This window comes from Natrix helvetica (assembly GCF_964273705.1).
Source record: "Natrix helvetica genome assembly, chromosome: 1".
In the NCBI taxonomy this organism is placed as follows: domain Eukaryota; kingdom Metazoa; phylum Chordata; class Lepidosauria; order Squamata; family Natricidae; genus Natrix; species Natrix helvetica.
Window position 1 is genome coordinate 374,619,976 of NC_138548.1, and position 13,464 is coordinate 374,633,439.

At 45.0% G+C, this 13,464-nt stretch overlaps 1 protein-coding gene and 1 long non-coding RNA gene across 2 annotated transcripts in view; one reads left to right on the forward strand and one right to left on the reverse strand.

Moving 5' to 3' along the window:
* The window catches only part of LOC309383785 (vomeronasal type-2 receptor 26-like), a 261,853-nt gene that overhangs the window by 75,072 nt on the left and 173,317 nt on the right, over nt 1-13,464 (forward strand). The gene's annotated exons all lie outside the window — the stretch shown is intronic.
* Nucleotides 871-4,224, reverse strand: LOC309384643. Its single transcript, XR_014174085.1, has 2 exons — nt 4,098-4,224; nt 871-4,058 (listed from the first exon to the last, which is right to left on the reverse strand). It is a non-coding gene; the product is annotated as an uncharacterized lncRNA (long non-coding RNA).

Below are 13,464 nucleotides of genomic sequence, written 5' to 3' on the forward strand. Positions count from 1 at the left end.
TCCTCTTTTGGCACATTTATCCTCAAGTCATCCATATAATTCAAAGTTCTATTTGAGCTTTGTGCTTGTTCGCAGCCGCTCCTTTTTCTTTGCCTGGGAAGAGACCCCAGTCCAGGACACTTTCCCCACTTCCTTTATGCTTCCTCCCCTCTGGGTCTCAAGTCCCTCCATGTACTCACCACAGCAGCTGCCCTGCAAGGAAGCCCCCAGCACTGCTCCCAGGAGCAAGATGTGTGTCTGTTGTCGCTGCATGTTTTCAGGAGCTTTCTTCCCAACATCCTGTTCGCTCGTTTTTTATACAGGGGGAGCGGCCAATCATACAATTGAAGGAACCTTGGAGGTCTTCTAGTTAAAACCCCTGCCTAGGCAGAAACCCTATACCATTTCAGGCAAATGGCTATCCAACATCTTCTTAAAGACTTCCAGATGGGAATTCACAGAAAAAGGAGAATCATTATGCATTTCTTACATAGCCACTGGCTCATCCAAACCCATTGAAAAAAAGATCAGACGGAGCTCAATTCTGAGGCTTGGATGACTTTCCTGATTAAAAGGAAACCCAAGCAAAGCTTTATGTCTGAAGGAGATCTTAGAGACGAAATCTTCTTCGTGTGTCCTCGTCGTCAGTTTCAACTCTCAGTGGTCCAGGAGGCATATGTGATGATATGCCTTCAGACCTGGAGGTAAGACATCACCCAAAATTCCATTGTCCTGATGTTTGTTTCAAAGGCAATCTTGGGGGAAATCCCTGGAGATTCATTATGAAGGCAAAGTAAATCACCATTATTTTGAAATGTTCAGCTTTGGAACAGAATAAAATGTCTCTAAAACAGAAAGCTGTCTTATGGGAATCTTTAAAAATTTTTTCCTTTTCTTTCTTTCTTTTGGAGAAAATCCTGGTCTGACCATCAATATTATTTATTCTCTCAAGATTTCTTTGCCTTTACCAGGTTTGATTTATGGCTGTGGGTTAGATAAATTTTCTTACTGGTCTTTCATCTCTTCCTCACCCTCCTGTTCATTTGCTTAGATGGGAAGTCACCATCTTGTCAGCTAAATTTCAGGCTGCCGTCTCACTCCAATTTATAAGGCAAATCTCCGACCTGCGAGGACCTGTTGCCTCCCTCTGGGTTTGGTGAGATGCTAGGGGCTGCGGTATGTTTGAGTGTACAGAAATATAAATTTTAAAATTACAAATGTAAACATTTAAATTTGAGATTGATTCAAAATCATTCAATTCTGGATTTATTTGCAAAACATGTTGATGTTGTGTTGAGCCCAAGGCTGAACTGATGTCTTTTTCACATGTTTTGTGGGTTAGTGTGCGTAGAGGAAAATTTTGTTTTCGTTATATACTTGGAGAAGCCATACGTTCCAGTTTGCACAACACCCTGGATTGTGTATACCTGGCAAGGATGTGATTAGGCTGTTTCAGCTGGGAAGTTTTCCTGACAAGTTTGCCACTAGCTGTCAGGACTGTAGGATCCTTTTAGGATCTTTGGCCTGCCACAGTTTCTATCATTTCACTGTGCTGCTTCATTAGTGTAGTAGTTGGGAGGGGGGAATAGAAAGGAGTAGAATTGTGGAATGTGTTGTTGTCATTCTTTTCTAGAAGCCCAACATCATCTTTTGTCTCCGGACCTCTGCACCTGACCGGAACCAGCTGGGTGGAGATGCCAGCGTGGCCGAAGAAGATTGGACCATGTGATGGATTTATGGGTGTGGGGATAAGAGCATGAATTTTCAACTGGATGGAATCCCAGGAAGGTTTTCAGATTTGGGATTCCACAGATGTGCCAACATGTCTATTTTATTAAATTGGAACTTTAAGGATAACTCTGCCTTGGATTCTGATTTAATTCTGCATGATATTTGGAACGCTGATACTAGCATTTTCTTCCAGAATTTTTCTCGGGGAGAGGGGATTGCAAAGTGAATCAATCAGAAGAGCTAGAAGGGACCTTGGAGGCAGTGGTGGGATTCAAATAATTTAACAACCGGTTCTCTGTCCTACTGACCAGCTGGGTAGGGGGGGGCTCGGTAGTCATGTGACTGGGTGAGTGTGGCCAACTCAACGTCACTCATGTCAATGGGCACTTCGCCTTAAGTGTTACGATGTAATAAGGGTTAACCGGAGAGGCAGTTTCTGTAAGCAGGGCAATAAAGATTAGGCTAGAAAAAACACCATAATTTTTCCTTCCTGCCTTCCTTACAGGATTAGTCCTATAAAGTGGAAAAAAACAAAATGAGATTTCTTCCAACAACTGGTTCTCTTGGATAGGTGTGAACTGGTGAATCCCACCACTGCTTGGAGGTCTTCTAGTCCAGGCCTCTGCTCAAGCAGGAGATCCTATGGCTTGAGTCCTGAACAGAAAAGATGATCACATGCTTCAGTGTTGGTGGAGAAAAAGAGAAAGAAGGCTGAGATGTTGAAAGTCCCAGGTTTTATGCCCTCTCTGGCCTTTGAACTTGAGCTTGTATTCTGATTGGTTGTCAGACTCCCATGGGGCCATGCAAGGGCAACTCTGTAGGCTGTCTCCCAGGCTTGCTTGACTTGCTGGGTGATGATGTAATCTTCCCAGGTACCATTCGGCAAGATGGGTTGTAGGAAGTTAGCACCCACTCCTCTCCTAGAAAAATGAAATATCCTGGGAAATATTGAAAAAGGCAGATTATATTTCTCTGGATCAGAAATGGGGAAACTTGTTTTTAGGCAGGAAACAGACTCACTCTTAATAGCCCCCCACCTTTGTCAATGGGCCATTAAAAGGCCTGAGCCAGCCTATTCTACATAACAAATATCTCCCCTCTTCAGCTCCAGGGTGATGGGATTAAGACATGATAGTATTAGCCCTTTACCCAGCTCACCACAGGGCACCTGGGAAGAAGCAATGCTCAACCAAACCTGGACTCAAAACACAGCCTAGAGAGTTGCTCCTGCATGGTCCCATGAGAGTCTGACAACCAATCAGAATACAAGCTCGAGTTCAAAGGCCAGAGAGGACATAAAACCTGGGTGTCAGGCCTGTAGTTATATTCTTTTTAGGATCTTTGGCCTGCCACACTTTTTTATAATTTCCTATGTGTTTTAGTAGTGTAGTAGTTGGGAGGGGGGAATAGAAAGGAGTAGGATTATGGAATGTATTGTTATGGATTTTCTTAGAAGCTCAAGGTTGTCTTTTGTCTCCGCACCTCGACACCTGGCCGGAAGAAGATGGGTGTACATGCCAGCGTGGAAGATGATGATTGGAACATGTGATGGATTTGTGGGTGTGGGGAGAGATCATGAACTTTCAACTGGGTGAACCCACAGGATGTAAATCAGAGTTGGAATTTTCCATAGCCGTGCTAACATGCCTGTAGAATAAATTGGACCTTTAAGGATGTTTTGCCTTGGACAATGATTTATTTCTGCATGGTATTTAGAACCCTAACATTATTCCAACTCTCTCCTTTAAAATAATTCACTAGCACCCTCCCCCTCTCAAGGGGGAAGGGCTGGTGATGGAGGTCACGGCATTCCCAACACTGACCGGGACAGCGTAAATATCAGCGAAGGATTAATGGGAAGCTTTTGGTGATAAGAAGCTGAGTGCGGAACTTCAAAGGCAATGGAATGCTGCTTCCAGTTTAATTGCATCTGGAGGAATGCAGGAGGAGACACGACAAGATGAAGGAAAGTCTCAGACCACACTTCTTCAGCAAAACGTGAGTGCATGCTCCCCCTCCTTCCCCCCAGCTTGGAAGCAAGGTTTGGGGGGAAAAAAAAGCCTAGAACGGAGGCTTGGGATCCTTCCAGACGGCAATAAATGAAATGGCTTATTACCCTGCAACTAGCTGGGAGAAAGATTCCCTTTCAAAATGGGAATTTCAAAGGAGGCAGGAAGAAGGGATTTTGCCAGCATCTGTCACTTGCAAGCCACCACAAATGGGGCTGCAACCAGTAAATGAAGCAAAACCAGCTTGGGCTTTCTTCCCAGGATTTGGATGGAAGAGATGCTACTGGCCACCTCCTTTGCCATCAGCATGGGGAAATACTCCAAGCCAGCAGAGGGCACCTACTTGGCCCATAACTCCTCCAAACCAGCAGAGGGCACCTACTTGGCCCATAACTCCTCCTAGCCAGCAGGAGGGTCCTTGGCACATAAAACCCCCTAGCCAGCCATCATTGGTTGAGCTGCAATCTGTGAAGCAGGCAACCCCGGGAAGGGTCTTAACCCCAGGTCATGGATGGGAGGGATGCCAGTGGGCACCTGCCCTCCCTCAGCAGATGGCACCATGGCAGAAAGCTGGGCAGTGGCCAACCGAGGGATTGACCTCCCCACCGGTTCCAGTCTCCCCTGCAAGGCCCAAAAAGGTTCTTACCAGACCTTCCTACAGAGAAGAAATCTCCATGGAAGAAGGGATTACCAAACAGAGGCCTGCAGTGTGGATGGCGGGAAAATGTGCGCCTGCAAGGCCCCAAGTGGTTCTTAACTCACCTTCCTACAGAGTAGCAATCACCAACATGGAAGAAGGGATTACCAAAGCCAGGCCTGCAAGATGGGAAGTGGGACAAGGTGCATCTGCAAATGCCCAAAAGGTTCTTACCCCACTTTCCTACAGAGAAGCAATCTCCACCATGGAAGAAGGGTTTACCAAGGGGGCAGCTGCAAGTTGGAGAGCAAGACAGTGTGATGAAACGGTTTCTGAGTTTAGAGATGTAACTAGGTTCCATTCCTCGTTGGGCCCAATTAAATGCCACCATTGTTGTCAAGGTGGCCACAGAGCTTTAGAGTGCTTGGCTCCAGCCCCAATGCCACAAACGTGTGCACCAACCACCACGGCGGTAAAGAGAGGGTCCCAGATGCCACCACTGAAGAGTCATCTGGGCCAACAACCTCTGGAAGAGGATCCCCAACTTAAAGTGAGGAAGTGTCCTACCAAGGGGGAGGCCTCGGAAGAGGAAAAGGGCAGACAATCTCCGGAGGAGGATCCCCAACTTAAGGTGACAAAGAGTCCAACTAAGGGGGAGGCCTCGGAGGGGGAAAAGCCTAAACGACCTCTGGAAGAGGATCCCCAACTTAAGGTGACAAAGAGTCCTACCAAGGGGGAGGCCTCGGAGGAGGGAATTGCCAAAGAACAAACGTGTGTACCAATTGCCACGGTGGTAAAGAGAGGGCCCCAGATGCCACCACAGAAAAGTCATCTGGGCCAAGAGCCTCTGGAAGAGGATCCCCAACTTAAGGTGACAAAGTGTCCTACCAAGGGGGAGGCCTCGGAAGAGGAAAAGGGCAAACAATCTCCGGAGGAGGATCCCCAACTTAAGGTGACAAAGAGTCCAACTAAGGGGGAGGCCTCGGAGGGGGAAATGCCCAACCAACCTCTGGAAGAGGATCCTCAACTTCAGGTGACGAAGAGTCCGACCAAGGGGGAGGCCTCAGAGGAGGAAAAAGGCCAGCCGTGGATGATTGAATCCAAGAGCCCAGAACCTACAGCACCTGCAGCAGAGAGCCCTAAACGGTCATGGGAAGAGGTCGCAATGGACTTCATCGTGGAACTCCCAGAGAGCAGTGGGCATAAAGTAATTCGGACTGTTATTGATTTGTTTTCTAAGCAGGTACGCTTCATTGCTTGCTCAGGATTGCCATCCGCAAACGAATTAGCGAAAATGTTTGTGAAACACATTTATCGCCTGCACGGAGTACCCAAGAGGATCATTTCAGACCGCGGAGTCCAGTTCACAGCCAAGTTCTGGAGAGAGGTCCTGAGATCCATTGGGTCCACACAAGAACTGAGCTCAGAGGTTCATCCCAGCATGAACGGCGCAGCAGAGGAAGTCAATGCGGCGGTGGAACAATACATCCAGTGTTTTGTGGGCTATCAGCGAGACAACTGGTTGGACTTGCTACCCTTCGCCGAAGTGGCGTACAACGATGCGGTCCACAGCAGCACAGGACTAGCGGGTTTCCAGATTACCAGTGGTATGGAAGTTGTTGCCATGCCTGAGTTGCCTAGAGAAACTCCTTCCTTCAGGTCTTTGAGGAAATGGATGGACATGCTAAAGAAAGGATGGGAGAATACGAAGAAGGCTCTAGCAGTTACGGCAGAAGCCTACCAGAAGCAAGATGATCAACATCGCTCGCTCCAAAAACCCTACCGTTTGGGGGACAATGTTTTTTTATCTACCAAATACATAAGATTAGAAATGCTTAGCAAGGAATTGGGTCCAAAATTTCTAGGTCCATTCCCAATAGTGAAGATAGTTAACCCAGTTACAGTTCAACTCAGTCTACCCAGAAGTCTAGGGAAAATTGACCCAGAATTTCATTGTAGCTTGTTGAAACCAGTAATTGGGTCTAACAGAAGAGCATCCACCCAAGCTCAATCTCCTCCGGTAGTAATAGAAGGGGAAACACAATCTGAGGTGGAAAAAATTGTAGATTTCAGGTTGAATAGGGGTCGCTTACAGTACTTAGTGCATTGGAAGGGTTACCCTTGGTCTGAAGCTAATTGGGTGAACAGTGGGAACCTAAAAGTGGAGAAGTTAGTAAAGCAATTCAATGGGAAGTTTCCCGAGAAGTCAAAGGGTTCCCCTGGGTGGAGAAGAGGTGGTTAATTTTGTTATATTAACTTTTATGTTATTCTCTTTGCAGGAAACGTTTTTCTTTTGAGGAGAGGCCGCCTGTCAGGCCTGTAGTTATGTTCTTTTTAGGATCTTTGGCCTGCCACACTTTCTTATAATTTCCTATGTGTTTTAGTAGTGTAGTAGTTGGGAGGGGAAAATAGAAAGGAGTAGGATTGTGGAATGTATTGTTATGGATTTTCTTAGAAGCTCAAGGTCGTCTTTTGTCTCCGCACCTCGACACCTGGCCAGAAGAAGATGGGTGTACATGCCAGCGTGGAAGATGATGATTGGAACATGTGATGGATTTGTGGGTGTGGGGATAGATCATGAACTTTCAACTGGGTGAACCCACAGGATGTAAATCAGAGTTGGAATTTTCCATAGCCGTGCTAACATGCCTGTAGAATAAATTGGACCTTTAAGGATGTTTTGCCTTGGACAATGATTTATTTCTGTATGGTATTTAGAACCCTAACATTGGGACTTTCAGCATCTCGCTCTCTTTTCTCTTCTTCGACCAACATCTGGAAGCATGTGATCCCCCTTTACTGTTCAGAAGGTCAAGTCATGTGGTCCTGCCCAGCATTAAACCATCTTTCCAAACAGCCTCCATGTTTATAGTGTCTTTTGGGAGGGTAAAGGGCTAATACTATCATGTCCTGAGGCCCATACCTTAATCCCATCACCCTGGAGCTAACGGGGAGTCTTTGTTATGTAGAATAGACTGGCTCAGGCCTTAATGGCTCCTTCACAAAGGTGGGGGCAGCTGAGTTTCTGCCTCTCTTGAGTTTCTACTTCTCTTTTTAGGGGAAATATTCTGCCTTTTTAATATTTCCCAAAATATTTCATTTCTCTAGGAGAGGGGTGGGTTTTAACTCCTAACAGAAGGATGGATACTGAAGCTGAAGCCATAAGAGAGAACTCCTTGGATAAAGACCCTGGTGATGTTGGGAAAGATGGAAGGCAAAAGGAGAAGGGGATGGCAAAGGATACGATGGTTAGATAGTGTCATCGAGGCAATGAACATGGATTTGGGCAAACTCCATGAAACAATGGAGGATAGATGGGCTTGGCTTGCTTTACGATCCATAGTCAAACTAGGCCACTTAAGACTTTTGGACCTCAACTCCCAGCAAGCATGGACCAAGTTTGGAGAACCTCCTGCTTCAGGGAGTGGCGAAGAGCCGGACACCATTTAGCAACTGAACAAAGGGTTAAGCAATGTGAGTTTTCTTGACTGCCTGGGTTCTGCCGCCTAAATCTGCCAGCCTTGGCTCTCTTCTAGTCTCGCCTTTCGCGGTCTGAGTCTTCTGAGGGTGCTTAGCAGGCCCACCCCACAAATGGAATCGCGAAACTCCAAGGCTTCATTGCCAGGGTGGGGACGTGGGCGGAATGCTGCTTCCTCCTTTTCATCCTTAGTGGTTCCTGTAGGCTTCGCGACACGCTGTTCTTAACCCATGAAGTGGAGACTCCAAAACTTGCTTTTTAAAAGAGACCCTTCCAACTGATATTTCTTCACCTTCACTGGTTCCTCCCGCCAGCCTTTACCATCCCTCTTCCTGGTCCAGCCTAGAGAGGGGGGGAACAAAATAAAAAAGTAACAGAATCACAGAGTTGGAAGTGACCCTAGAGGTCATCTAGTCCAACCACCCTGCTTGGAATTCCCTGGCAAAGGCAGTCATATACCGAGTGTCACAATTTATTTGACATTTAAACGCCCCATTTCAGTATCAATAAAGGACATTATTGGTAGCCCAGGTTTAAAAGAAGGGGTCCTTGGTGCAATCTGAGCTGGCATGCTTTCTTGCAGATGTTTCATTACCAAAAACGATGCTGTTTATTTATGATTTATTCATTTAGAACATTGATACTGCTGCCTATTCACACAAGGCAGTTTACAGGACATAAAAACATAATATAAAAGAAATAATAATATAACAACAACAACAACAACAACAACAACAACAACAATAATAATAATAATAATAATAATAATAATAATAATAATAATAATAATAATAATAATAATAATAATAATAATAATATACAGGTAGTTCTCCACTTACGACCACAACTGAGCCCCAAATTTTGGTTACATTTCAGACATGTGTTAAGGGAGTTGGCTCCATTTTACGACCTTTCTTGCCACGATTGTTAAGCGAATCCCTGTGGCCAAGAAGTTCGTAACACAACTGTTAAGAGAATCTGGCTTCCCCATGGACTTTGCTTGTCAAATGTTTGCAAAAGGGGATCATGTGTGTCAGGGAAAATTTCACCCTGAGCTAATGAGGTGTAGACCGTTGGCTTTTCCAAACAGTATATCTTCAAAAAGCAAAAGTAAGATCCAATAACAAGTTCTAATTAAAACAAACTTTAATATGAAAATAAGAAAATAAACAAATCTATCTAATTGTTACATTTTGGCAAGAGCACTTTGTCGCCCACCTTCTTGGCAGACGAACAAAAGAACAAAAGTAAAGAAGTCTCTGGAATGTGTGTGTGAGCAGGCGCAGTACATCACTTGCTGATAAGGCCTATGACCTGTGCAGTAACTCATCAGTTCGGCTAGCAAACAATTAACGCAGTGACAATGTGATCTTGGGGCAATGTGATGGCTGTAACTATGAACCAATTGTCAAGTGTCTGAATTTTGATCCCACCCCAGCATCATGGGGATGCTGCACAGGTTGTAAGTGTGAAATGTGGTCATCAGTCACTTTTTTCAGTGCCGTCATAACTTTGAACAATCAGTAAATGAACTGTTGTAAGTTGAGGAGTACCTGTAATAGTTCCCCACATCACACATTCATTTAATGGGCTCCATCCCACTCTGGGTTCCCCAGACCCACTTGCAGATACTATACAGGTAGTCCTCGACTTACAACAGTTCATGAAATGACCGTTCAAAGTCACAATGGCACTGAGTAAAGTGACTTATGACATTTTTTCACACTTATGACCATTGTAGCATCTCCACGGTCACACGATTCACATTTGGATGCCTGACAACTTACATTTATGACAGTCGCAATGTCCTGGGGCCCTTTGGTCTGCATTCAGCAACGTCCACTCCTCTTCCATAAAGCAGACAGCAACCTCTTTGAAGATCCTAGAGCCTGAAAGCAAAAGGACCTCCTTTCTCATCACAGTAATAGATGCACAATCCACAACCAAGGATCCTGCAGTTGGTCAAGCCTTTCCAAAGTTGTGTTTGCAGAGCAAGCTGAAGTGGGGCCCATGTCAGCCCCAGCTTATCAGTCAAACAGGAAACCCAAAATAACTGGAGCTTAATGATTAAGTTAGGGACACGGTAGCTCAGTGGCTAAGACGCTGAGCTTGTTGATCAGAAAGGTCAGCAGTTCGAATCCCTAGCGCCACGTAACAGAGTGAGCTCCCGTTACTTGTCCCAGCTTCTGCCAGCCTAGCAGTTTGAAAGCACATACAAATGCAAGTAGAAAAATAGGGACCACATTTGGTGGGAAGGTAACAGCATGCCGTGGGCCTTTGGTGTTGAGTCATGCCGGCCACATGACCACGGAAACATCTTCCGACAGCCCTGGCTCTTTGGCTTTGAAATGGAGATGAGCACCGCCACCTAGAGTTGGGAACGACTAGCACATACATATGTGCGAGGGGAACTTTTACCTTTTAATGTTTAGGATTATCCCACATATGCTCAACATACTTAACCCTTGTTTCTTCCCACCTCCTGCCTTTGTGATCTCCTGCCCAATGACATATAATAGAGAATATGAAAGTTTGCTGATTTTTAGTGCTGTTTTGGTCCATCCCAGGCAAGAGTTGGTTTTTCTATGGATATCACATGTAATAAATATGATGGTCTTCATTGTGCCACATATTTTCTTTTCTTATTGCCTTGCAAAATATTTCCAAAGGGAGTTTGAGCCCTTAAAAGTAGGAATCCAATATCAGGTAGGTTTTATTTTGTATGGCATAACAGAATACAGAAGAGAAGGACCAGTGAACAGAAGGACCAGGGAAGAGATGATAGCAATGTTCCAATATTTGAGGGGCTGCCACAGAGAGGAAGGGGTCAAGCTATTTTCCAAAGCGACAAGGAATAATGGGTGGAAACTGACTAAGGAGAGATTCAACCTGGAAATAAGGAGGAACTTTCTGACAGTGAGAACAATCAACCAATGGAACAGGAGTTGCCTTCAGAGGCTGTGGGAGTTTCATCACTTGGGACTTTCAAGAAGAGATTGGACTGCCATTTGTCGGAAATGGTGTAGAGTCTCCTGCTTCAGTGAGGGGTTAGATTGGATGACATACAAGGTCCCTTCCAACTCTGTTAATACAATACAAGTGCATAAAACACACCAAAACAACATATAAATGTGTATCAAAATAGAAAACACCAGTAACATGAATTATCTTTAAAAAGCACTGTATGAATGATGAATTAAATTATGGATAAATTATGTACAAGCGGTGACTAGAATGGCTAGGCCAGGTATCTAGCTCACCCTTGAGATGATGTATTTCTTACAGAGATCCAGAGAATCTTCTGAAGGGGCATTGCGTCGCAGTATGATGTATAGTTTCCAGGACATTCTCACATTCCCACAATCATAGTTAGAATTATCGACCAGCCCCCATTCGTATTTCCAGAATTGGCACTTGCCAGGAATAGATCGGGTCCAGTTGAGCATAAGTAATTGTGCTTTTCCTGATGTTCATGACATTCAAGGAGAAGCAGTATGAATGTCAATAGATTGCAACTACTCTTATTGTAATGTAATGTCACCCTGGAAAGGGCCATTAGAGTCCAGATTCCTCTATGCCATATTTATAGTTACCCGACTCTTCCCCGCTATAGTTACCCACCCCCTATGGTCACTACCTTACAGACTCATCTCAGTCAGTTTGCCTCCACTGTATTCTGGCACGTCTGGCAATCTCTCTGGTCACTGGCTTGCCCACTTGCCTGGGTCAGTTCACCTCCATCATGTCTGGTGGCCCCTGTGGTCATTGAGTTGCCCAATTCTCTGGGTCAGCTCACCTGCGCCATTTCCTCTCTCCTTTCAGGATTGCAACCCATTCTCTCCTCAAAAGTCTTCCTGTCCAAAACTGACAGAGCTCCCTTCTCTTCTTTCCCCACCTCTTCCTCTCCCAGCAGAAGCTCCAGAGCTATTCTCACTAAAAATTCTAAATTTCTAATCTTGTCTGAGGTAAATCCCACCACCACCTTTTAGGATTCCAGCAAATCCCCTCACTAAAAGTCTTCCCGCCAAAACCTGACAGAACCCCATACTCCTCATACCCTGCCTCTTCCTCCCTCAGCAAAAACTCCAAGGCTATTCTAATTAAAATTCTAACTCCTCAGTTTTTAACCTTGTCTGAGATAAATCCCCCCCAAACCTTTAGGATTCCAGCCTATCCACTCACCAAAAGTCTTCCTGACAAAACCTGACAGAACCCCCTTCTTTCCTTTTCTTGCCTCTTCCTCTCTCAGTGGAAGCTCCGGAGCTATTCTAACAAAAAATTCTAACACCTCAATTTTTAACCTTGTCTGAAATAAATGCTCTCTCTCCCCCCCCCCAATTCACCTTTTAGAATTCTAGCCAGTGGAACAGCTTGCCTCCAGAAGTTGTGAATGCTCTCTCTTCCCCCCCCCCCAATTCACCTTTTAGAATTCTAGCCATCCCCTCACCAAAAGTCTTCCCGCCAAAAATCCTGAGAGAACGTTCCCTCTCTCCTTTCCCTGCCTCTTCCTCTGTCAGCTGAATCTCCAGGCTCTGGGCCTTCCCCTGCTACAGTAAGATTATAGAAACAGAATTTTGCCAATCTAAATGTGCTTCTCCCTGTTTGTGAGAACTAGGGAGAGAAGTTTGTCTTAATATATTTATTCACATTGTGTTCTTGCTCCGGGTTCAGATCTCTTGTCTGACTGTTTCCCCAACAATCTGGGCCCTTAATTGTTAATTGTTAGGATAGTGGCTATTTCTACACAAGTAGGGAAACAGATCATGCAAAAGGTTAGGATGGTTACTGCTGCACAATACAACAGAGGGGGATGCTTGTGGTTCTACACTACAACACCACAAATTTTAGGAGCAGCATGAGCTCTTCCAGAACGGTTTGAATGTAAGAGTAAGGTTCTACATTTAGGCAACAACAAAAACAAAATGCACAGGTACAGTATAGGTGGTACCTTGCTCAACGTAGTAACTGTGAAAGGGATCTTGGAATCCTAGTGGATAACCATTTAAATATGAGCCAGCAGTGTGCAGCAGCTGCCAAAGAAGCCAACACAGTTCTAGGCTGCATAAACAGAGGGATAGAATCAAAATCACGTGAAGTGTTAATACCACTTTATAATGCCTTGGTAAGGCCACACTTGGGATACTGCATTCAGTTTTGGTCACCACAATGTAGAAAAGATGTGGAGACTCTAGAAAGTGTGCAGAGAAGAGCAACAAAGATGATTAGGGGACTGGAGACTAAAACATGAAGAACCGTTGCAGGAACTGGGTAGGTCTAGTTTAATAGAAAGAAGGACCAGGGGAGACATGATAGCAGTGTTCCAATATCTCAGGAGTTGCCACAAAGAAGAGGGAGTCGAACTATTTTCCAAGGCATCTGAGGGTAGAACAAGAAGCAATGGGTGGAAACTAATCAAGGAGAGAAGCAACTTAGAACTGAGGAGAAATTTCCTGACAGTTAGAACAATTAATCAGTGGAACAGCTTGCCTCCAGAAGTTGTGAATGCCCCAACACTGGAAGTCTTTAAGAAGATGTTGGATAGCCATTTGTCTGAAACGGTATATGGTTTTCTGCCTAGGCAGGGGGTTGGACTAGAAGACCTCCAAGGTCCCTTCCAACTCTGCTATTGT